Below are 26,854 nucleotides of genomic sequence, written 5' to 3' on the forward strand. Positions count from 1 at the left end.
TAGGAGGTTGGCGATGAAAGTGCTCTGAAGAAAATTGGATTTTAAGTCCTTTAATGGGTAGTTTCCCTGCAATATAGGACTGGGTTTATACTGTAGCCATGTAATTCTCCTTGGAGTGTTAGTGACTGTTAGCTCCTGGATGTCGCAGGGAATCTTCCCAAGCCTCCTTCCAGTACAATTTTGCTAACACCTCACCTGACAACCAGTGTAAGCTTACACTGCTTTCCTTTCTACCTCAGGTCCCTGTCAGAAGTGGATAAAGCTGTCAGACCTGGAATTGCTGTGACTGCTCCTCAGCAGAGACCCTGGAGGGGTAAGTCCCTTTGTATTTATTTCCTTCCCATTAGGACCTGGAGACATATGGGCACCTAGGACAGGTGACCGTCTGGCACCTGATTCCCTCTTTAAGTAGTCTGGGGACAAATTTTATATCCCATGCTCGGGATATTTATTAAATAGCAGCAGATTGAAATCGGGACTATTGTAGGAACGATACATCAGAGTTGTGCTGTTAGACCCGCTCAGCTTTTGGATCTTCTCATCGCAACCTGGGGTTAACTTTTTGGGCACTTTGGAGGGCTCTAGGCCTTTATAAGGGCACAAAGGGGATTTTCATACTTTCCCGCGATCACGGCACTTAGCCTAGCAGCGTTTTTGGGCGCTTCATCAAGCTGCAGAGGCGAATCGCTCGTCCGATCTCGGCATCACATGGTTTGCCACGCTCTAAGCTCCTCCTTCCTCGGCTTCGACCGCGATCGGAGGTATTTGCGGTAGCTCTGTGGCCTACTCCAGATCGTGAGGTGGTGAGTGCCCCTGAGCGAGCAGGGGCTGATTGGAGGGGCCGTAGTATATACATATTTTTCAACAGCTTTGTTTTTCATTACTATCTGGGATTTCACACTTTACTTTGGAGGAAGGTTTTCACTTTAATTTGGAGGAAGCATTGGTCATTCTATCTCAGCACTATGAGGATGATCGCTCTGAAGAAAAGTTAAAGGACCTAGAGGAGATTAACTTTAGATTTAAACTGAAACATCTGTTTCTTACTTGGTCTTATTGACCTTGGGTGTCCCTTAGCCTAAGTCATTTGAGTAATTTAAGATTCCTAAGATGGACAATGTTTATCAAGTTCAGCCTAAAGCTCCTGAGGTTTTTCCGGTCCCAGCTCGCATGGGGGACATAATTTTCAAGGAATGGGAGAAACGGGATTCCGTTCTACCCGTCTACTAACTTTAAGAAGATGTTCCCAGTTCCTTACTCTCATCTGGAATTGGGGAGTACCATTCCCAATGTGAATGGAGCTATCTCCACTCTTTTTAAGTGTACTACTATCCCACTTAAGGATAGTACCTCCTTTAGAGACCCCATGGATAAAAAGATGGGGTGGTATCTAAGGAGATTATTTAATCAGATGGGTCTTCTCTTTCAACCTGCTGTGAGTATAGCCGCAGTTGCCGCAGCCACCACCTTTTGGTGCAACTTTTTTTCGTAGATAGTGTTAGTTGAGACTCCGTTGGAAGACATTCAAGATTGGATTAAGGCCCTTAAGATGGCCAATTTCTTTGTTTGTGATGCTATTATACAAATTATCCGTTGCTAAGTCCTCTGGTTTTGCGGTCCTTTTGCGGAGAGCTCTGATATGTTTTCCAAGTACTTCTTTCTTTAGCATTTAATGGAAAGACGCTGTTTGGTCCAGGCAGGATTCTATTATCTCCACAGTGACTGGGGGGAAGGGTGCCTTCCTCCTACAAGATAAAAAAAAAATCTAGATCCTAGGGTCACCTAGTCTGGTACTTTTTGTCCCTTTTGTGGTTTTGTGGATTGTGTGGGGTCAGACTATCCTTTTTTTCAAGACGTTTGGTTTCTGGACTTTCAGGACCCCTGGGTCTTAGATGTGTTCTCCCAGGGGTACAGTATAGGATTCAGATCTTGCCTTTCAAGAGGAAAATTTCTTCTGTCAAGGCTCTCTTCAAATCCAGAATGGAGGACAGCCTTTTTGAATTTTGTAGAAGACCTAGCTTCCATAGGAGTGATTGTCCCAGTACCTCCCTCAGTACAGGGCCAAGGGTTTTATTCAAACCTATTTGTGGATCCCAAGAAAGAGGGAATTTTTCATCCCATTCTAGACTAATGTGTCTCAACAAGTTTCTGAAGGTTCCATCCTTCAAGATGGAGACTATCAGATCCATTCTTCTGTTAGTCCAGGAGGATCAATTCATGACCATTATCGACTTGAAGGACACATATCTACATGTCTCGATCCAGAAGGATTATGTTCAGTTTCTTTGTTTTGATTTTCTAGACCATCATTTCTAGTTCATAACACTGCCTATTGGCCTAGCTACTGCCCCAAGGATCTTTACGAAGGTTTTAGGAGCCCTCCTACAAAGGAATCGCTGCATCACCTTACCTGGATGATATTGGTTCAAGCTCCATCTTTTCTTTTAGCAAGATCTCACACGGATTCTCTTCTGTGTCTCCTTCGTGACCAAGGGTGGAAGAAAAATCTGGACAAGAGTTCGCTAGTCCCCAACACCAGGGTGTGTTTTCTGGGAGCGATTATCAATTTAACTTCCATGCAGATCTTTCAAACGGATTAGCGTCAAACCAAACTACTGTCCGCCTGCCACTCTCTACGGTCCACTGCTTGTCATTTTGTGGCTCAATGCATGGAGGTGGTGGGTCTCATGGTGGCTACTATGGATATTCCTTTTGCTCGTTTCTATCTGTGACCTTTACAACTATGTATGCATAGGCAGTGGAATGGAGATCATTCCAACTCATTGTCTTGGATAGCCATACAAGAGATTCTCCTGGTGGCTCTGTCAGGGCCACCTGTCTCAAGGCACGTGCTTTTTGAGACCATCTTCGGAGATTGTGACTATGGACGCCAGTCTATTTTTTTGGCTGGGGTGCGGTTTAGGGTCCCTTTAAATCGCAGGGAACCTGGTCACTGGAGGAGTCTTCTCTTCCCATCAACATTCTGGAATTGTGAGCCATATTCAGTGCTCTGATGGCGTGGGCTGAACTCAGTTCTGTCAGCTTTATCAGATTTTAATCGGACAAAATAAATTCTGTAGCTTATATCAGTCATCAGGGGGGAACAAGGAGTTCCCTATCTATGAGGAAGGTCTCTTGCATCGTTCAGTGGGCGGAGTCCCACAATTGTCACATCTCAAGCAGACAGACTTTCCATCCCAGGGAGTGGTCTCTTCACTAGGAGGTGTTCTCCGAGATAACTCTCAGGTGGGGGGTTCCGGAGATAGACCTCATGGCCTCTCGTCTCAATGCCAAACTGCCCAGATATGGGTTGAGATTGAGAGAGCATTTGCGGTTCCATGGAAGTGCAAGTTTATTTATCTGTTTCCTCAGTTTGCTCTCCTTCCCTGGGTGATCGCCTCCAATCAAACAGGAGCAGGTCTCGGTGATACTAATTGTTTTTTGCTTTGTAGGACCTGGTTCGCAGACCTAGTGAAGATGTCATCCTGTCCTACTTTGGCGGTTACCTCATCGGGTGGGCCTTCTTCTTCAAGGTCCGTTCCTTTACCAAAATCTAGATTCGCTGAGGCTGACTGCATGGTGATTGAATGAATAGTTCTGTCCAAAAGAGGTTTTCTGTGTTGCTGCAGAAGAAGTTAGCTACTTTACCTGATGATCAGTCATTTGTTCTGGCCCTTTGTTAGTATCAGGCCTGTTTTTAAGCCTGTTGCTCCTCCTTGGAGCTTTATTCTTGTTCTTCAACAGGTTCCGTTTGAACCTATGCATTCTGTTGACACTAAACTTTTGTTTTGGAAAGTTTTGTTTTTGTTGGCTATTTCTTCTGCTCGCAGAGTTTATCTGCTTACAATGTGATCCCCCTTATCTTATCCATGCAGATAAGGCTATTTTGAGTACCAAGTCAGGTTTTACTCTTAAAGTTATCTCTACCTGCAAAATCAATCGGGAGAATGTAGTTCCTTCTTTTTGTCCTAATCCTTCCTCTCAGAAGGAGTGTTTGTTGCACAATTTGGATGTAGTCTGTGCTTTCGATCTTCATGCAACTAAAGATTTTAGACAATAGTCTTCCTCGTTTGTTTTGTATGATGGTAAGCACAAGGGTCAGCAGGCCACTGCGACTACTACTCTTTCTTTTTGGCTGAGGAGAGTCATTCGTTTGACATATGTGGAGGCTGGTCAACAACCTGTGAGGATTATGGCTCATTCTACCCGTGCAGTGTCCTCTTCCTTTAAGAACTAAGCATCTATGGAGCAGATCTGTAAGACGGCTACCTGGTCCTATATACATACATTTTCAAAGTTTTTTTTTTTTTTTTTTTTTTTTTTTTTTCAAATTTGATGTTTTTGCCTCAGCTGAGGCTTCCTTTGGGAGAAACGTGTTTCAAGCGGTAGTGCCTTCAGTTTAGGTCCACCTGCCTTGTTTTCCCTCCCTGTTAATTTTGTGTCCTCTCTAGCTTGGGTACTGGATTCCCAACAGTAATTCATTTTTGGACTCTCCATGCCATTGGAAAGAAAACTAAATTTATGCTTACCTGATAAATTTTCTTTCCTGGCAGGGAGAGTCAACGAACCCACACTTTATTTTTCCAGCTCCTCTATACCCATAGTGTTTCTCCTACATTTCCTTTTCATTGGCTGAATTACTGGGGGAGTAAGGGAAGTTGGATGAATACTTAATGCTTTGGCTGGCGTGTCTTTGCCTCCTCCTGGTGGCTCGGTGTTGTATTCCCAACAGTAAATAAAGTGAATATAAAGTTTCATCAAGTGGTGCCTGCTTTTTAAAAATACTATTAAAAACAGGGGCACTTTCATTGATGAAACTTTACGTTGCACCATATTTATAGAAATACTTACCTCTTCATCTTAAAAGCCGCACCAGCGCTTCACCAGCCCGTCGCAAGCCTCTTCCTACGTCAGCAATGACGATTCCGGCCTTCCTCCAATCACGGCGTTGCTTTAGGCAATGCTTCCCCCAGAGGGGAAGCTGTGATTGGAGGATGGCGGAATCGTCATTGCTGATGTAGGAAGAGGCTTGCGACGGGCTGGAGCGGCTTTCAGGAGGAAGAGGTAAGTATTTCTACAAATATGGTGCAATGTAAAGTTTCATCAATTAAACTGCCCCTGTTTTTAGTAGTATTTTTAAAAACCAGGCACTACTTGATGAAACTTTACATTCACTTTAATTTGCGGACTCTCCCTGCCAGGAAAGAAAATAATTTATCAGGTAATCATCATTTTGTTTTTGACTTGACTGTGCCTTTAATTAATATATTATTCCTGATATGTTTGATGTTATATATGCTTAGCGAATGGTAATAATTGCAAGGAAATAGAAGAAACAGATTCTTCTAATTTTAGAAAAGCAAAGTATTTTTTATTTATGTCATCCAATCTGTGAATTTGTACAATGATGCCCAGTTATATTTATCTAAGCCCTGTAATTGTAAACACCTTTATTTTTCCATATACATTGACGTAACTTTTTTCTATTAAACATAGTTTCTCCAACATTGGTGTGTCCGGTCCACGGCGTCATCCTTACTTGTGGGATATTCTCTTCCCCAACAGGAAATGGCAAAGAGTCCCAGCAAAGCTGGTCACATGATCCCTCCTAGGCTCCGCCCACCCCAGTCATTCTCTTTGCCGTTGCACAGGCAACATCTCCACGGAGATGGTTAAGAGTTTTTTGGTGTTTAAATTTAGTTTTTATTCTTCTATCAAGTGTTTGTTATTTTAAAATAGTGCTGGTATGTACTATTTACTCTGAAACAGAAAAGGATGAAGATTTCTGTTTGTAAGAGGAAGATGATTTTAGCAGACAGTAACTAAAATCGGTTGCTGTTTCCACATAGGACTGTTGAGATGAAGTAACTTCAGTTGGGGGAAACAGTTAGCAGACTTTTCTGCTTAAGGTATGACTAGCCATATTTCTAACAAGACTGTGTAATGCTGGAAGGCTGTCATTTCCCCTCATGGGGACCGGTAAGCCATTTTCTTATTCAAAAACAAACAGAATATAGGGCTTATTATGGGCTAAAAAAACTGGTAGACATTTTTATGGGCTAAATCGTTTGCTTTATTTGTGCATATTATTCAAATTTAGGCTAACAATTGACATTTATAATCTTGGGGAACGTTTATAAAACGGCAGGCACTGTATTGGACACCTTTTTCAATCAGGGGGCCTTTCTAGTCATAGACTGAGCCTCATTTTCGCGCTATTAATGCGCAGTTGTTTTTTGAGAACAGGGCATGCAGATGCATGTGTGTGGATCTAAGAATCTCTGAAAAAGCTTTTAGAAGGCGTCATTTGGTATCGTATTCCCCTCAGGGCTTGGTTGGGTCTTAGCAAAGACTGTATCTGGGACTGTATAGGGGTTAAATTGAAAAACGGCTCCGGTTCCGTTATTTTAAGGGTTAAAGCTCTGAAATTTGGTGTGCAATACTTTCAAGGCTTTAAGACACTGTGGTGAAAATTTGGTAATTTTTGAACAATTCCTTCATACTTTTTCACATATTCAGTAATAAAGTGTTTTCTGTTTGAAATTTAAAGTGACAGTAACGGTTTTATTTTAAAACGTTTTTTGTGCATTGTTGACAAGTTTAAGCCTGTTTAACATGTCTATACCTTCAGATAAGCTATGTTCTATATGTATGAAAGCCAATGTGTCTCCCCATTTAAATTTATGTGATAATTGTGCCATAGCGTCCAAACAAAGTAAGGACAGTACTGCCACAAATAATGATATTGCCCAAGATGATTCCTCAAATGAGGGGAGTAAGCATGATACTACATCATCTCCTACTGTGTCTACACCAGTTTTGCCCATGCAGGAGGCCCCTAGTACATCTAGTGCGCCAATACTTATTACCATGCAACAATTAACGGCTGTAATGGATAACTCCATAGCAAATCTTTTATCCAAAATGCCTACTTATCAGAGAAAGCGCGATTGCTCTGTTTTAAACACTGAAGAGCAAGAGGACGCTGATGATAATTGTTCTGTCATACCCTCACACCAATCTGAAGGGGCCATGAGGGAGGTTTTGTCTGAGGGAGAAATTTCAGATTCAGGAAAAATTTCTCATCAAGCTGAACCTGATATTGTGACATTTAAATTAGAACATCTCCGCGCACTGCTTAAGGAGGTGTTATCTACTCTGGATGTTTGTGACAATTTGGTCATTCCAGAGAAATTATGCAAGATGGACAGGTTCCTAGAGGTTCCGGTGTCCCCCGACGCTTTTCCTATACCCAAGCGGGTGGCGGACATAGTAAATAAAGAGTGGGAAAAGCCCGGCATACCTTTTGTTCCTCCCCCTATATTTAAGAAATTATTTCCTATGGTCGACCCCAGAAAGGACTTATGGCAGACAGTCCCCAAGGTCGAGGGGGCAGTTTCTACTCTAAACAAACGCACTACTATTCCTATCGAAGATAGTTGTGCTTTCAAAGATCCTATGGATAAAAAATTGGAAGGTTTGCTTAAAAAGATTTTTATACAGCAAGGCTACCTTCTACAACCAATTTCATGCATTGTTCCTGTCACTACGGCAGCGTGGTTCTGGTTCGAGGAACTAGAAAAGTCGCTCAGTAGAGAAACTCCATATGAGGAGATTATGGACAGAGTTCACGCACTTAAATTGGCTAACTCTTTTATTTTAGATGCCGCTTTGCAATTAGCAAAATTAGTGGCGAAAAATTCAGGGTTTGCTATTGTGGCGCGCAGAGCGCTTTGTCTAAAGTCTTGGTCAGCGGATGTGTCATCCAAGACAAAATTACTTAACATTCCTTTCAAAGGTAAAACTTTATTTGGACCTGATTTGAAAGAGATTATTTCAGACATCACTGGGGGAAAGGGCCACGCCCTTCCACAGGATAGGTCTTTTAAGGCTAAAAATAAGCCTAATTTTCGTCCCTTTCGCAGAAATGGACCAGCCTCTAATTCTGCATCCTCTAAGCAAGAGGGTAATGCCTCACAACCCAAACCAGCCTGGAAACCAATGCAAGGCTGGAACAAAGGTAAGCAGGCCAAGAAGCCTGCCACTGCTAACAAGACAGCATGAAGGAGTAGCCCCCGATCCGGGACCGGATCTGGTGGGGGGCAGACTCTCTCTCTTTGCTCAGGCTTGGGCAAGAGATGTTCAGGATCCTTGGGCGCTAGAAATAGTTTCTCAAGGTTATCTCCTGGAATTCAAGGAACTACCCCCAAGGTGAAGGTTCCACAAGTCTCACTTATCCTCAAACCAAATAAAGAGACAGGCGTTCTTACATTGTGTAGAAGACCTGTTAAAGATGGGAGTGATACACCCAGTTCCAATAAAGGAACAAGGAATGGGATTTTATTCCAATCTGTTCGTAGTTCCCAAAAAAGAGGGAACGTTCAGACCAATTTTGGATTTGAAGATCCTAAACAAATTTCTCAGGGTACCATCGTTCAAAATGGAAACTATTCGAACGATTCTACCCACCATCCAGGAAAGTCAATTTATGACTACCGTGGATCTAAAGGATGCGTACCTACATATCCCTATCCACAAGGAACATCATCAGTTCCTAAGGTTCTCTTTTCTGGACAAACATTACCAGTTTGTGGCTCTTCCATTCGAATTAGCCACTGCTCCAAGGATTTTCACAAAGGTGCTAGGGTCCCTTCTAGCGGTTCTAAGACCAAGGGGCATTGCAGTAGTACCTTACTTGGACGACATTCTAATACAAGCGTCGTCCCTGTCAAAGGCAAAGGCTCATACGGACATCGTTCTAGCCTTTCTCACATCTCACGGATGGAAAGTGAACAAAGAAAAGAGTTCTCTGTCCCCGTCAACAAGAGTTCCCTTCTTGGGAACAATAATAGATTCCTTAGAAATGAGGATTTTTCTGACAGAGGTCAGAAAATCAAAACTTCTAAGCTCTTGTCAAGTGCTTCATTCTGTTCCTCGTCCTTCCATAGCGCAGTGCATGGAAGTAATAGGATTGATGGTTGCAACAATGGACATAGTTCCTTTTGCACAAATTCATCTAAGACCATTACAACTGTGCATGCTCAAACAGTGGAATGGGGATTATACAGACTTGTCTCCAATGATTCAAGTAGATCAAAAGACCAGAGATTCACTCCGTTGGTGGCTCACCCTGGACCATCTGTCCCAGGGAATGAGCTTCCGCAGGCCAGAGTGGGTCATTGTCACGACCGACGCCAGTCTAGTGGGCTGGGGTGCGGTCTGGGAATCCCTGAAAGCTCAGGGTCTATGGTCTTGGGAAGAGTCTCTTCTCCCGATAAACATTCTGGAACTGAGTGCGATATTCAATGCTCTCAGAGCTTGGCCTCAACTAGCAAAGGCCAAATTCATAAGGTTCCAATCAGACAACATGATGACTGTAGCTTATATCAATCATCAAGGGGGAACAAAGAGTTCCCTAGCGATGAAAGAAGTGACCAAAATAATTCAATGGGCGGAGGATCACTCCTGCCACTTGTCTGCGATCCACATCCCAGGAGTGGAAAATTGGGAAGCGGATTTTCTGAGTCGTCAGACATTTCATCCGGGGGAGTGGGAACTCCATCCGGATATCTTTGCCCAAATAACTCAATTATGGGGCATTCCAGACATGGATCTCATGGCGTCTTGTCAGAACTTCAAGGTTCCTTGCTACGGGTCCAGATCCAGGGATCCCAAGGCGACTCTAGTAGATGCACTAGTAGCACCTTGGACTTTCAACCTAGCTTACGTATTCCCACCGTTTCCTCTCATTCCCAGGCTGGTAGCCAGGATCAATCAGGAGAGGGCCTCAGTGATCTTGATAGCTCCTGCGTGGCCACGCAGGACTTGGTATGCAGACCTGGTGAATATGTCATCGGCTCCACCATTGAAGCTACCTTTGAGACAGGACCTTCTTGTTCAAGGTCCATTCGAACACCCAAATCTGGTCTCCCTCCAACTGACGGCTTGGAGATTGAACGCTTGATTCTATCAAAGCGTGGGTTTTCAGATTCGGTGATTGATACTCTGGTTCAGGCCAGAAAACCTGTAACTAGAAAAATTTACCATAAAATATGGAAAAAATATATCTGTTGGTGTGAATCCAAAGGATTCCCATGGAATAAGATAAAAATTCCTAAGATTCTCTCCTTTCTTCAAGAAGGTTTGGAGAAAGGATTATCTGCAAGTTCCCTATCTCTGCTTTATCTGTCTTACTACAAAAAAGACTAGCAGCTGTGCCAGATGTTCAAGCATTTGTTCAGGCTCTGGTTAGGATCAAGCCTGTTTACAGACCTTTGACTCCTCCCTGGAGTCTAAATCTAGTTCTTTCAGTTCTTCAAGGGGTTCCGTTTGAACCCTTACATTCCATAGATATTAAGTTACTATCTTGGAAAGTTTTGTTTTTGGTTGCAATTTCTTCTGCTAGAAGAGTTTCAGAGTTATCTGCTCTGCAGTGTTCTCCTCCTTATCTGGTGTTCCATGCAGATAAGGTGGTTTTGCGTACTAAGCCTGGTTTTCTTCCTAAAGTTGTTTCTAACAAAAATATTAACCAGGAGATAGTTGTACCTTCTTTGCGTCCGAATCCAGTTTCAAAGAAGGAACGTTTGTTACACAATTTGGACGTTGTCCGTGCTCTAAAGTTCTATTTAGAGGCTAATAAAGATTTCAGACAAACATCTTCCTTGTTTGTTGTTTATTCTGGTAAAAGGAGAGGTCAAAAAGCGACTTCTACCTCTCTTTCCTTTTGGCTTAAAAGCATCATCCGATTGGCTTATGAGACTGCCGGACGGCAGCCTCCTGAAAGAATCACAGCTCACTCCACTAGGGCTGTGGCTTCCACATGGGCCTTCAAGAACGAGGCCTCTGTTGACCAGATATGTAAGGCAGTGACTTGGTCTTCACTGCACACTTTTGCCAAATTTTACAAATTTGATACTTTTGCTTCTTCTGAGGCTATTTTTGGGAGAAAGGTTTTGCAAGCTGTGGTTCCTTCCGTTTAGGTGACCTGATTTGCTCCCTCCCTTCATCCGTGTCCTAAAGCTTTGGTATTGGTTCCCACAAGTAAGGATGACGCCGTGGACCGGACACACCAATGTTGGAGAAAACAGAATTTATGCTTACCTGATAAATTACTTTCTCCAACGGTGTGTCCGGTCCACGGCCCGCCCTGGTTTTTTAATCAGGTCTGATGAATTATTTTCTCTAACTACAGTCACCACGGTATCATATGGTTTCTCCTATATATATTTCCTCCTGTCCGTCGGTCGAATGACTGGGGTGGGCGGAGCCTAGGAGGGATCATGTGACCAGCTTTGCTGGGACTCTTTGCCATTTCCTGTTGGGGAAGAGAATATCCCACAAGTAAGGATGATGCCGTGGACCGGACACACCGTTGGAGAAAGTAATTTATCAGGTAAGCATAAATTCTGTTTTTTATTAAACATAGTTTTTATTAAACATATTTGTTTAAGAAGCAAAAATGGGAGAAATTATAATGAATATAGAATTCCGGGTAACAAGATTGATTCTACCTGCTGTAGATAACAGAAACTCCATCCAATTAATAAAATTACGAAAAAAAACTTTTAAATAATGATTTATAGTTTAAAGGGACATATCATTTTCTTTCCTAACCCATTTTTTTTTGTTTCAGGATTCAGACAGAACATAACATTTTAAAAAACTTTCCAATTCACTTTTATTAAATCTGCTTTGTGCTCTTTATATCCTTTGCTGAAGGAGCAACAATGAACTGAGAGCTAGCCGAGCACATTCAGTCAGCCAATTACAATGCACAAATGTGTGCAGGTTACTATCACCAGTTAGGATATGTACATTATTCTTTTCTTTTACAAGATATACCGAGTCCACGGGTTTCATCCTTTACTTGTAGGATCTATTCCTCCTGCTAACAGGAAGTGGCAAAGAGCACCACAGCAGAGCTGCTATATAACTCCTCCCCCCAGTCATTCTCTTTGCCTATGCTAGCAATAGGAAGGGTAAAGTTTGTGGTGATATAAAGATAGTTTAGTTTTTCTTCAATCAATAATTTTTTATTTTAAATGGTACCGGTGAGTACTCTTTTTACTCTGGCATGACATAGAAGAAGAATCATGCCTTGAGTCTGATGATCTTAGCAGTAGTAACTAAGATCCATGTTTGTTCTCTCAAGTTTTACTGAGGAAGTACAGGAGAAATATTCAGTATGGGAGAATGTTTTCTTGCTGCAAGCAGTATCAAGGTATGTGCAATCATTTACATTTTGAGGAGACCTGATATATCAGAATTTGGCTGACATATTTCCCATGCGAGGAAAGGGTAAGCAGTATTCCTTATATAAAAAGGGTGGTACTGTAGTAACCTGTGTATTATTATCCCATTCAAGATAACATGGGATACTTCAGTGCTATGTGGTTTTAGACACGGGGGTAGCCTAGGAAACACCTAATGTTACGATTATGTGGTTTATTGAGGCTGAGTTTAATTTTTCTGTGGGGTTCACATGGCATGTTCATTACAAAAAAAGCTGTGTGTGCATATTTTTATTATTGAAATGCTTCCCATGCGGTTTTCTCAAGTTGTCGGTTCATCAGACATGATGGGCGGGGCCTAATTTCGCGCTTCAGTGCGCAGTTAGTTTCTGGAGAGGTAGCAGCCATTAGCTCCGGTTGGAACCAGACTGTGAGGTTGTATTTTGGAGTGGGACCGGATTGTTTGACAGGTCTTGGGGGCAGAATCCATTAAGTGAAAATTGTCCGCAGATCGTTTTTAATACCTAATTTACTAAAAATAAGATTTAACTCTCCTATTTACTTGTGGTGCAATATCCGATAGCACATTAGGCTCTCATATCAACACAATTATTCATTTTGAATATCGTTTTAACGACTTTGCAAAACAGTGTACACTTTTTACTCTTAAAGGCGCAGTAGCCATTCTTGTGCTGAATTGTTTTTTTCACATATAATAAAGATTGAGAACGACTTGTGCTGTTATTACTAGTCTGTACAACATGTCTGACATGGGAACTCAGTGTTCTATGTGTTTAGAAGCCATGGTGGAACCCCCTCTTACATCGTGCCCTTCTAGTACTGAAAGGGCCTTACACTGTAGGGATCACATTTTAAATAAAGAAAGTGGGCCTCAGGATGGTTCTCAGTCTGCAGAGAATCAGGATATGCCATCTATTTCTCCCCAAGTGTCACAACCTTTAATGCCCACACAAGTGACGCCAAGTACTTCTAGTGCGTCTACTTCTTTTACTTTGCAAGATATGGCTGCAGTTATGTCTACTACCCTTACAGAGGTATTGTCTAAACTGCCAGGTTTGCAGAGTAAACGCCATAGGTCAGATATTAATGTAAATACTGACCCCTCTGACGCCTTAGTGGCTATTTCCGAAGCACCCCCCCAATGCTCTGATTTGGGGGTTAGGGATTTTATGTCTGAGGGAGAACTTTCAGAATCAGGAAATTTATTACCTCAGATAGATTAGGACTTCGTGTCCTTTAAATTCAAATTAGAACACCTCCGCTTATTGCTCAGGGAGGTTCTGGCGACTCTGGATGATTGTGACCCGATCACGATTCCTCCAGAAAAATTGTGTAAAATGGACAAATATTTGGAAGTACCTACTTACACTGATGTTTTTCCGGTTCCTAAGAGAATTTCGGAAATTGTTAAGAAGGAATGGGATAGACCAGGTATACCGTTTTCTCACCCTCCTAATTTTAAGAAAATGTTTCCCATATCTGACACCATGTGGGACTTCTGGCAATTGATTCCCAAGGTGGAGGGAGCTATATCTACTTTAGCTAAACGTACAACTATACCCATTGAAGACAGTTGTGCTTTTAAAGACCCTATGGATAAAAAAATTAGAGGGTCTTCTAAAGAAAATATTTGTTCACCAGGGTTTCCTATTACAGCCTATAGCTTGCATGGTTCCAGTAACTACTGCAGCTGCCTTTTGGTTTGACGCCCTGGAAGAGTCTCTGAAGGTTGAGACACCTTTAGAGGATATTTTAGACAGAATTAAGGCTCTTAAACTAGCAAATTCTTTTATGACGGATGCTGCTTTTCAACTTGCAAAATTAGCAGCGAAAAACGCAGGCTTTGCCATTGTAGCGTGTAGAGCGTTATGGTTAAAGTCATGGTCGGCTGATGTATCGTCTAAATCTAAGCTTTTATCTATTCCCTTCAAAGGTAAGACCCTATTCGGGCCTGAGTTGAAGGAAATAATCTCTGACATTACTGGAGGTAAGGGTCACACACTACCTCAGGACAAGCCCCTCAAGATGATGGATGAGTAAACAAAATAATTTTTGTTCCTTTGAAATTTTAAAGGAACATCCTCTGCTTCCTCTTCCTCCACTAAGCAGGAAGGGAACGTTGCTTTATCCAAGGCGGTCTGGAGACCTAACCAGGCCTGGAATAAAGCTAAACAAGTCAAAAAGCCCGCTGCTGCTACCAAGACAGCATGAAGGGTCAGCCCCCGATCCGGGACCGGATCTTGTAGGGGGCAGACTCTGTTTCTTTGCTCAGGCTTGGGCAAGGGATGTGCAGGATCCCTGGGATATTGTGACCCAGGGGTATCAGTTGGAATTCAAGGAATTCCCCCCAAGGGGAAATTTCATCTTTCATGATTGTCTATAGACCAGACAAAAAGAGAGGCGTTCTTACGCTGTGTAAAAGACCTCTACACCATGGGTGTAATTTGCCCAGTTCCAGATCGGGAACAGGGGCAGGGGTTCTATTCAAATCTATTCGTGGTTCCCAAAACAGAGGGAACCTTCAGACCGATTTTAGATCTCAAATGTCTAAACAAGTTTCTCAGAGTCCCATCGTTCAAGATGGAGACTATTCGTACAATTTTTGCCAATGATCCAGGATACATGACCACGGTGGACCTGAAGGATGCGTACCTTCACATTCCTATCCACAAGGATCATCATCAGTTCCTGCGATTTGCATTTCAGGACAAACATTATCAGTTTGTGGCCCTTCCCTTCGGGTTGGCCACGGCTCCCAGGACCTTCACAAAGGTTTTAGGGTCTCTTCTAGCGGTTCTCAGGCTGCGAGGCATAGCGGTGGCGCCCTATCTGGACGATATCTTGATCCAGGCGTCAACCTATCATCTGTCCAAATCTCACACGACATTGTGTTGTCATTTCATTTAAGAACTCACGGTTGGAAAGTGAATGTAGGAAAGAGTTCACTAGTTCCACAGACAAGTGTTCCATTCCTGGGAACTCCACTCGGTAGACATAAAAATATTTCTGACAGAAGTCAGAAAATCAAAGATTCTAAATACTTGCCAGGCTCTGCAGTCCATTCATCGGCCATCAGTGGCTCAGTGTATGGAAGTCATTGGACTAATGGTAGCAGCAATGGATATCATCCCGTTTGCTCGCTTTCATCTCAGACCACTACAACTGTGCATGCTCAGTCAGTGGAATGGGGATTATGCGAATTTATCTCCTCAGATAAATCTGGACCAAGAGACCAGAGACTCTCTTCGGTTGTGGTTGTCGCAGGACAATCTGTCCCAAGGGATGTGCTTCCGCAGGCCATCTTGGGTAATAGTAACGACGGACACCAGTCTTCTGGTCTGGGGTGCAGTCTGGAATTCCCTGAAGGCTCAGGGTGTGTGGACTCAGGCGGAGTCTCAAGTGCCAATTAATATTCTGGAACTGAGAGTGATATTAAACGCGCTGCTAGCGTGGCCTCAGTTGGCTTTGGCCAAATTCATAAGATTCCAGTCGGACAATATCACGACTGTGTGTGTGTATATATGTATATGTGTGTGTGTATATATATATGTATATATATATATATATATATATATATATATATATATATATATATATATATATATATATATATATATATATATATTCATCAGGGGGGAACAAGGAGTTCTCTAGCGATGATAGAAGTATCAAAGATAATTCGATGGGCGGAGGCTCACTCTTGCCATCTGTCTGCGATCTATATCCCAGGAGTAGATATCTGGGAAGCGGATTTTCTAAGTCTTCAGACTTTTCATCTGGGGGAGTGGGAACTCCATCCTGAGGTGTTTGCAGCCTTGACTCATCAATGGGGCACACCGGAATTGGATCTGATGGCATTGCGACAGAATGCCAAACTTCCACGCTACGGGTCCAGGTCAAGGGATCCCCAGGCTGTACTGATAGATGCTCTAGCAGTACCTTGGTCGTTCAACCTGGCTTATGTGTTTCCGCCGTTTCCTCTCCTTCCTCGTGTGATTGCCAGAATCAAACAGGAGAGGTCTTCAGTAATTCTAATAGCGCCTGCGTGGCCACGCAGGACCTGGTATGCAGATCTAGTGGATATGTTGTCCCTGCCACCGTGAAGACTGCCATTGAGAAAGGACCTTCTCATTTAAGGTCCTTTCCAGCATCCAAATCTCACTTCTCTGCAGCTGACTGCTTGAAGATTGAACGCTTGATTTTATCTAAGCGGGGTTTCTCTGAGTCGGTCATTGATACCTTGATTCAGGCTCGCAAGCCGGTCACTAGAAAAATTTACCATAAGATATGGTGTAAATATCTTTCTTGGTGCGAATCCAAGGGTTACTCATGGAGTAAGATTAGGATTCCTAGGATTTTTTCTTTTCTCCAAGAAGGATTGGAGAAGGGATTATCAGCTGGTTCCTTGAAGGGACAAATTTCTGCTTTGTCAATTTTGCTTCACAAGCGTCTGGCAGATGTCCTAGATGTTCAGGCATTTTGTCAGGCTTTACTCAGAATCAAGTCCGTGTTTAAACCAATTACTCCGCCATGGAGTTTGAATTTAGTTCTTAATGTTCTTCAAGGGGTTCCGTTTGAACCCATGCATTCCATAGATATTAAACTGTTATCTTGGAAAGTTTCTGAGCTTTCTACGTTGCAATGTGATTCCCCTTATCTTATATTCCATTCTGATAAGGTGGTTTTGCGGACTAAACCTGGATTCCTTCCTAAGGTTGTTTCAAATAAGAATATTAATCAGGAAATTGTGGTTCCTTCCTTGTGTCCTAATCCTTTCTCTAAGAAGGAATGTTTGTTGCATAATTTGGATGTGGTTCGCTCTTTAAAATTTTATTTCAAGCGACCAAGGATTTCCGTCAAACATCTTCCCTGTTTGTTGTTTATTCTGGGAAGCGTAGGGGTCAAAAAGCTATGGCTACCTCTCTTTTTGGCTGAGAAGCATCATCCGCTTGGCATATGAGACTGCTGGACAGCAGCCCCCTGAAAGGATTACGGCTCATTCCACTAGAGCTGTGGCTTCCACTTGGGCTTTTAAGAACGATGCTTCTGTTGAACAGATTTGTAAGGCTGCGACTTGGTCCTCCCTTCATACTTTTTCAAAATTTTCCAAATTTGATACTTTTGCTTCTTCTGAGGCTATTTTTGAGAGAAAGGTGCTTCAAGCAGTGTTGCCTTCCGTTTAGGTTTCTGTCTTGTCCCTCCCTTTCATCCGTGTCCTAAAGCTTTGGTATTGGTATCCCACAAGTAAAGGATGAAACCCGTGGACTCTGTATATCTTGTAAAAGAAAAGGAAATTTATGCTTACCTGATAAATTAATTTATTTTACGATATACCGAGTCTACGGCCCACACTGTCATTTCGGGACAGGAATTATTTTTTTTTATAAACTTCAGTCACCTCTGCACCTTGTTGGTCCTTTTCCTTTCTCTTCCTATACCTTTGGTCAAATGACTGGGGGGAGGAGTTAGGGGAGGAGCTATATAGCAGCTCTGCTGTGGTGCTCTTTACCACTTCCTGTTAGCAGGAGGAATATATCCCACAAGTAAAGGATGAAACCTGTGGACTCGGTATATCGTAAAAGAAAACAGAATTTATGTTTACCTGATAAATTACTTTCTCCAACGGTGTGTCCGGTCCACGGCGTCATCCTTACTTGTGGGATATTCTCTTCCCCAACAGGAAATGGCAAAGAGCCCAGCAAAGCTGGTCACATGATCCCTCCTAGGCTCCGCCTACCCCAGTCATTCGACCGACGTTAAGGAGGAATATTTGCATAGGAGAAACCATATGGTACCGTGGTGACTGTAGTTAAAGAAAATAAATTATCAGACCTGATTAAAAAAACCAGGGCGGGCCGTGGACCGGACACACCGTTGGAGAAAGTAATTTATCAGGTAAACATAAATTCTGTTTTCTCCAACATAGGTGTGTCCGGTCCACGGCGTCATCCTTACTTGTGGGAACCAATACCAAAGCTTTAGGACACGGATGAAGGGAGGGAGCAAATCAGGTCACCTAAATGGAAGGCACCACGGCTTGCAAAACCTTTCTCCCAAAAATAGCCTCAGAAGAAGCAAAAGTATCAAACTTGTAAAATTTGGTAAAAGTGTGCAGTGAAGACCAAGTCGCTGCCCTACATATCTGATCAACAGAAGCCTCGTTCTTGAAGGCCCATGTGGAAGCCACAGCCCTAGTGGAATGAGCCGTGATTCTTTCGGGAGGCTGCCGTCCGGCAGTCTCGTAAGCCAATCTGATGATGCTTTTAATCCAAAAAGAGAGAGAGGTAGAAGTTGCTTTTTGACCTCTCCTTTTACCGGAATAAACAACAAACAAGGAAGATGTTTGTCTAAAATCCTTTGTAGCATCTAAATAGAATTTTAGAGCGCGAACAACATCCAAATTGTGCAACAAACGTTCCTTCTTTGAAACTGGTTTCGGACACAGAGAAGGTACGATAATCTCCTGGTTAATGTTTTTGTTAGAAACAACTTTTGGAAGAAAACCAGGTTTAGTACGTAAAACCACCTTATCTGCATGGAACACCAGATAAGGAGGAGAACACTGCAGAGCAGATAATTCTGAAACTCTTCTAGCAGAAGAAATTGCAACTAAAAACAAAACTTTCCAAGATAATAACTTAATATCAACGGAATGTAAGGGTTCAAACGGAACCCCCTGAAGAACTGAAAGAACTAAGTTGAGACTCCAAGGAGGAGTCAAAGGTTTGTAAACAGGCTTAATTCTAACCAGAGCCTGAACAAAGGCTTGAACATCTGGCACAGCTGCCAGCTTTTTGTGAAGTAACACAGACAAGGCAGAAATCTGTCCCTTCAGGGAACTAGCAGATAATCCTTTTTCCAATCCTTCTTGAAGGAAGGATAGAATCTTAGGAATCTTAACCTTGTCCCAAGGGAATCCTTTAGATTCACACCAACAGATATATTTTTTCCAAATTTTGTGGTAAATCTTTCTAGTTACAGGCTTTCTGGCCTGAACAAGAGTATCGATAACAGAATCTGAGAACCCTCGCTTCGATAAGATCAAGCGTTCAATCTCCAAGCAGTCAGCTGGAGTGAAACCAGATTCGGATGTTCGAACGGACCCTGAACAAGAAGGTCTCGTCTCAAAGGTAGCTTCCAAGGTGGAGCCGATGACATATTCACCAGATCTGCATACCAAGTCCTGCGTGGCCACGCAGGAGCTATCAAGATCACCGACGCCCTCTCCTGATTGATCCTGGCTACCAGCCTGGGGATGAGAGGAAACGGCGGGAACACATAAGCTAGTTTGAAGGTCCAAGGTGCTACTAGTGCATCCACTAGAGCCGCCTTGGGATCCCTGGATCTGGACCCGTAGCAAGGAACTTTGAAGTTCTGACGAGAGGCCATCAGATCCATGTCTGGAATGCCCCACAGCTGAGTGACTTGGGCAAAGATTTCCGGATGGAGTTCCCACTCCCCCGGATGCAATGTCTGACGACTCAGAAAATCCGCTTCCCAATTTTCCACTCCTGGGATGTGGATAGCAGACAGGTGGCAGGAGTGAGACTCCGCCCATAGAATGATTTTGGTCACTTCTTCCATCGCTAGGGAACTCCTTGTTCCCCCCTGATGGTTGATGTACGCAACAGTTGTCATGTTGTCTGATTGAAACCGTATGAACTTGGCCCTCGCTAGCTGAGGCCAAGCCTTGAGAGCATTGAATATCGCTCTCAGTTCCAGAATATTTATCGGTAGAAGAGATTCTTCCCGAGACCAAAGACCCTGAGCTTTCAGGGATCCCCAGACCGCGCCCATCAGACTGGCGTCGGTCGTGACGATGACCCACTCCGGTCTGCGGAATGTCATCCCTTGTGACAGGTTGTCCAGGGACAGCCACCAACGGAGTGAGTCTCTGGTCCTCTGATTTACTTGTATCTTCGGAGACAAGTCTGTATAGTCCCCATTCCACTGACTGAGCATGCACAGTTGTAATGGTCTTAGATGAATGCGCGCAAAAGGAACTATGTCCATTGCCGCTACCATCAAACCGATCACTTCCATGCACTGCGCTATGGAAGGAAGAGGAACGGAATGAAGTATCCGACAAGAGTCTAGAAGTTTTGTTTTTCTGGCCTCTGTCAGAAAAATCCTCATTTCTAAGGAGTCTATTATTGTTCCCAAGAAGGGAACCCTTGTTGACGGAGATAGAGAACTCTTTTCCACGTTCACTTTCCATCCGTGAGATCTGAGAAAGGCCAGGACAATGTCCGTGTGAGCCTTTGCTTGAGGAAGGGACGACGCTTGAATCAGAATGTCGTCCAAGTAAGGTACTACAGCAATGCCCCTTGGTCTTAGCACAGCTAGAAGGGACCCTAGTACCTTTTGTGAAAATCCTTGGAGCAGTGGCTAATCCGAAAGGAAGCGCCACGAACTGGTAATGCTTGTCCAGGAATGCGAACCTTAGGAACCGATGATGTTCCTTGTGGATAGGAATATGTAGATACGCATCCTTTAAATCCACTGTGGTCATGAATTGACCTTCCTGGATGGAAGGAAGAATAGTTCGAATGGTTTCCATCTTGAACGATGGAACCTTGAGAAACTTGTTTAAGATCTTGAGATCTAAGATTGGTCTGAACGTTCCCTCTTTTTTGGGAACTATGAACAGATTGGAGTAGAACCCCATCCCTTGTTCTCTTAATGGAACAGGATGAATCACTCCCATTTTTAACAGGTCTTCTACACAATGTAAGAATGCCTGTCTTTTTATGTGGTCTGAAGACAACTGAGACCTGTGGAACCTCCCCCTTGGGGGAAGCCCCTTGAATTCCAGAAGATAACCTTGGGAGACTATTTCTAGCGCCCAAGGATCCAGAACATCTCTTGCCCAAGCCTGAGCGAAGAGAGAGAGTCTGCCCCCCACCAGATCCGGTCCCGGATCGGGGGCCAACATTTCATGCTGTCTTGGTAGCAGTGGCAGGTTTCTTGGCCTGCTTTCCCTTGTTCCAGCCTTGCATTGGTCTCCAAGCTGGCTTGGCTTGAGAAGTATTACCCTCTTGCTTAGAGGACGTAGCACTTTGGGCTGGTCCATTTCTACGAAAGGGACGAAAATTAGGTTTATTTTTTGCCTTGAAAGGCCGATCCTGAGGAAGGGCGTGGCCCTTACCCCCAGTGATATCAGAGATAATCTCTTTCAAGTCAGGGCCAAACAGCGTTTTCCCCTTGAAAGGAATGTTAAGTAGCTTGTTCTTGGAAGACGCATCAGCTGACCAAGATTTCAACCAAAGCGCTCTGCGCGCCACAATAGCAAACCCAGAATTCTTAGCCGCTAACCTAGCCAATTGCAAAGTGGCGTCTAGGGTGAAAGAATTAGCCAATTTGAGAGCATTGATTCTGTCCATAATCTCCTCATAAGGAGGAGAATCACTATCGACCGCCTTTATCAGCTCATCGAACCAGAAACATGCGGCTGTAGCTACAGGGACAATGCATGAAATTGGTTGTAGAAGGTAACCCTGCTGAACAAACATCTTTTTAAGTAAACCTTCTAATTTTTTATCCATAGGATCTTTGAAAGCACAACTATCCTCTATGGGTATAGTGGTGCGTTTGTTTAAAGTGGAAACCGCTCCCTCGACCTTGGGGACTGTCTGCCATAAGTCCTTTCTGGGGTCGACCATAGGAAACAATTTTTTAAATATGGGGGGAGGGACGAAAGGAATACCTGGCCTTTCCCATTCTTTATTAACAATGTCCGCCACCCGCTTGGGGATAGGAAAAGCTTCTGGGAGCCCCGGGACCTCTAGGAACTTGTCCATTTTACATAGTTTCTCTGGGATGACCAACTTGTCACAATCATCCAGAGTGGATAATACCTCCTTAAGCAGAATGCGGAGATGTTCCAACTTAAATTTAAACGTAATCACATCAGGTTCAGCTTGTTGAGAAATGTTCCCTGAATCAGTAATTTCTCCCTCAGACAAAACCTCCCTGGCCCCATCAGACTGGGTTAGGGGCCCTTCAGAACCATTATTATCAGCGTCGTCATGCTCTTCAGTATCTAAAACAGAGCAGTCGCGCTTACGCTGATAAGTGTTCATTTTGGCTAAAATGTTTTTGACAGAATTATCCATTACAGCCGTTAATTGTTGCATAGTAAGGAGTATTGGCGCGCTAGATGTACTAGGGGCCTCCTGAGTGGGCAAGACTCGTGTAGACGAAGGAGGGAATGATGCAGTACCATGCTTACTCCCCTCACTTGAGGAATCATCTTGGGCATCATTGTCATTGTCACATAAATCACATTTATTTAAATGAATGGGAATTCTGGCTTCCCCACATTCAGAACACAGTCTATCTGGTTGTTCAGACATGTTAAACAGGCATAAACTTGATAACAAAGTACAAAAAACGTTTTAAAATAAAACCGTTACTGTCACTTTAAATTTTAAACTGAACACACTTTATTACTGCAATTGCGAAAAAACATGAAGGAATTGTTCAAAATTCACCAAATTTCCACCACAGTGTCTTAAAGCCTTAAAAGTATTGCACACCAAATTTGGAAGCTTTAACCCTTAAAATAACGGAACCGGAGCCGTTTTTAACTTTAACCCCTTTACAGTCCCTGGTATCTGCTTTGCTGAGACCCAACCAAGCCCAAAGGGGAATACGATACCAAATGACGCCTTCAGAAAGTCTTTTCTAAGTATCAGAGCTCCTCTCACATGCGACTGCATGTCATGCCTCTCAAAAACAAGTGCGCAACACCGGCGCGAAAATGAGGCTCTGCCTATGATTTGGGAAAGCCCCTAAAGAATAAGGTGTCTAAAACAGTGCCTGCCGATATTATTATATCAAAATACCCAGAATAAATGATTCCTCAAGGCTAAATATGTGTTAATAATGAATCGATTTAGCCCAGAAAAAGTCTACAGTCTTAATAAGCCCTTGTGAAGCCCTTATTTACGATCTTAATAAACATGGCTTACCGGATCCCATAGGGAAAATGACAGCTTCCAGCATTACATCGTCTTGTTAGAATGTGTCATACCTCAAGCAGCAAGAGACTGCTCACTGTTCCCCCAACTGAAGTTAATTGCTCTCAACAGTCCTGTGTGGAACAGCCATGGATTTTAGTGACGGTTGCTAAAATCATTTTCCTCATACAAACAGAAATCTTCATCTCTTTTCTGTTTCTGAGTAAATAGTACATACCAGCACTATTTTAAAATAACAAACTCTTGATTGAATAATAAAAACTACAGTTAAACACTAAAAAACTCTAAGCCATCTCCGTGGAGATGTTGCCTGTACAACGGCAAAGAGAATGACTGGGGTAGGCGGAGCCTAGGAGGGATCATGTGACCAGCTTTGCTGGGCTCTTTGCCATTTCCTGTTGGGGAAGAGAATATCCCACAAGTAAGGATGACGCCGTGGACCGGACACACCTATGTTGGAGAAATAAATTTATCAGGTAAGCATAAATTTCCTATTTCTACAAAGGATACCAAGTGAACAAAGCACATTTAAACATAGAAGTGAATTCAAGTGTCTTAAAATAACATGCTCTATCTGAATCATGCAGATGTAATTTTGACTTTCCTATCCCTTTAATTCTGTACTAATAAGTTGAATAATTATTCCAGATAAGTAAGGTATGTTTGTGTTTCCTTGAAAGGTATACACCAGGCAGTTGGAAAACAGTTTTCTTTCCTAAGACATGGAGAGTCCACAACGTCATTCCAATTACTAGTGGGATACTCAACTCCTGGCCAGCAGGAGGAGGCAAAGAACACCCCAGCAAAGCTGTTAAGTGTAACTTCCCTTACCCATAATCCCCAGTCATTCTCTTTTCCTCTGTTAATGGAAAAGTGCGAAGTTGGTGTCTGAAGATATTTAATCCTTTTATGGGTACTTTTCCCTTCAAGCAAGGATTGGGGTCTAGACGAGTCCATGTCAATCTCTTTAGTAAGAGTAGTGGTGGCTTTTAGCAGTTAAAAGGGCAGCAAGGTAGTCTTTGTTTACGTTTTAACACTTGCTACCCCTTTGCAGAAAGCCAGGTTTGGTTACTCTGTTCTTTCTTTTACTATAGGTCCCTGACAGGCAGTGGAGAACGGGTCACACCTTAGTAGCTGTCATTTGCCCTGCAGCTGGATATACAGGTAAGTACTTTCTTTTACAAGATATGACGAGTCCACGGATTTCATCCTTATGGGATATCGCCTCCTGGTCAGCAGGAGGAGGCAAAGAGCACCACAGCAGAGCTGTATATATAGATCATCCCTTCCCTCCCACTCCAGTCATTCTCTTTGCCTGTGTTAGTGATAGGAAGAGGTAAAGTGAGGTGTTAGTTTAGATTCTTCAATCAAAGTTTATTATTTTTAAATGGTACCAGTGTGTTCTATTTTTCTCAGGGCTAGAGCTTCTGGCTTTTCAACAATGGAATGGGGAGATTTTTATTCTGCTACGCTCCCGTATTGGTTGCTGCCCTGCTGATGGTCTTAGCAGATTATTATTATCTAAGACCCTGTATGTCCCCACAGATGTGCTGGAGGTGAGGAAAAGGAACATCTTCATTGGGTGGGACAGCTTCATACTGCATTCAGCATTGAGGTATGTACAGTCATTTATTTCTGGGGAGACTGAAGTATCTCAGAACAGACTGGCACTTATTCCCGGTACAGGGAAGGGGTATTCGTTTTGCACAGGGTCAAGTTTTGTGCATAAGTATTCCCTTTTTTATTTGGATAATCAATGGCCTAATAAAGTTTTAACCGGGGGCTATATTTTTATTATGGACTTGACGCTGGGAGTTTGTGGCATGCTCAGCAAAGTGTTCTATTTTTAACTTTGGCACTAATTGAATGGTGTCTTTATTGTGAGGGGGCACATTGGTGGTTAAAGGTAGAAAGTACATGTTCTATGTGTTTAGATGCCAATGTGGAACCCCCTATTACTTTTTGTCCCTCATGTACTGAGAGGGCTTTACAATTTAAAGAACAAATTTTCTTTAATGCAAGTATATCTAAGGATGTTTCTTAGATTGATGAGACTCTGGGTATGTTGCATCTTTCTCCCCAAGCGTCACAACCTTTAACGCCCGCCCAAGCGACGCTGTGTTCTTCAACCGCGTCCACTTCATTCACTCTGCAGGATATGGCTGCAGTTATGTCATCCACTCTTACAGAAGTTTTATCTAAGTTGCCAGTGTTACAAGGCAAACGCAGTAGGACGGAAGCCCACGTGGTTCCTGTGACTTCTGATGCTTTAATGGCTATCTCTGACATACCTTCCCAGGGCTCTGAGTTGGGGGGTAGGGAGGCCCTGTCGGAGGGGGAACTGTCTGACTCAGGAAGTGCATTGCCCCCGACAGAATCAGACGTCATGTCCTTCAAATTTAAACTTGAACACCTCCGTCTTTTGCTGTGAGAGGTTTTGGTGAGACTGGATGACTGTGACTCTATTGTGGTCAATTGAGTAAGATGGACAAATACTTAGAGGTCCCTTCTTATTCCGATGAATTTCCGGTTCCTAAGAGAATTTTGGAAATTATTGCAAGGGAATGGGAAAGACCGGGTATCCCGTTCTCCCCTTTTGCTATTTTTAAGAAAATTTACCCTATATCTGACACTGTGCGGGACTCTTGGCAGACGATTCCTAAAGTGGAAGGAGCTATTTCTACCCTGGCAAAGTGTACGACTATTCCTATCGGGGACAGTTGTGCTTTCAAAGACCCCATGGATAAGAAGTTGGAGGGTCTTCTCAAAAAACTCAATATTCATCAGGGGTTTTTATTGCAACCGGCGGCCTGCATGGTAGCAGTCACGACTGCGGCCGCTTTTTGGTTTGACGCTCTAGAGTAGTCTCTTAGAACTGAGACTTCTTTAGAAGAAATACAGGACAGAATTAAGGCACTTAAGCTGGCTAATTCTTTTATTATGGATGCTTCCTTTCAGATCACCAAATTAGCAGCTAAGAGTTCGGGTTTCTCCATCTTAGCACGAAGAGCTTTATGGTTAAAATCTTGGTCTACTGATGTGTCCTCTAAATCCAAGCTTTTGACTATCCCTTTCAAGGGAAAGACCCTATTCGGGCCTGATTTGAAGGAAATCATTTCTGATATTACGGGAGGCAAGGGTCATCTCCTCCCTCAAGACAAAGTCTCATACCGACTTCGTTCTATCCTTTCTAAGGACTCACGGGTTGAAGGTGATTCTAGAAAAGAGTTCACTAATTCCACAGACGTTTCCTTTCTTGGGAACTCTAATAGACTCTGTATCCATGAAAATCTTTTTGACGGAAGTCAGAAAGTTAAAAATCCTGAATACATGCCGATCCCTTCAGTCCAATCCTCGGCCATAAGTGGCTCAGTGCATGGAGGTAATTGGATTGATGGTGGCGGCAATGGACATCATTCCGTTTGCTCGTTTTTCATCTCAGACCTCTACAACTGAGCATGCTCAGACAGTGGAATGGAGATTATGCAAATTTGTCTCCTCAGATAGATCTGGATCAGGAGACAAGGGACTCACTTATTTGGTGGTTGTCGCAGACCCTCATGGGTGATAGTGACAATGGACGCCAGTCTACTAGGATGGGGTGCAGTCTGGAATTCCCTG

At 43.1% G+C, this 26,854-nt stretch overlaps 1 protein-coding gene across 4 annotated transcripts in view; it reads left to right on the forward strand.

Moving 5' to 3' along the window:
• Window positions 1–26,854, forward strand: part of WNK3 (WNK lysine deficient protein kinase 3) — a 544,128-nt gene that overhangs the window by 165,880 nt on the left and 351,394 nt on the right. The window lies entirely within an intron of this gene.

Source organism: Bombina bombina, chromosome 12 (genome assembly GCF_027579735.1).
Source record: "Bombina bombina isolate aBomBom1 chromosome 12, aBomBom1.pri, whole genome shotgun sequence".
NCBI classification, from domain to species: domain Eukaryota; kingdom Metazoa; phylum Chordata; class Amphibia; order Anura; family Bombinatoridae; genus Bombina; species Bombina bombina.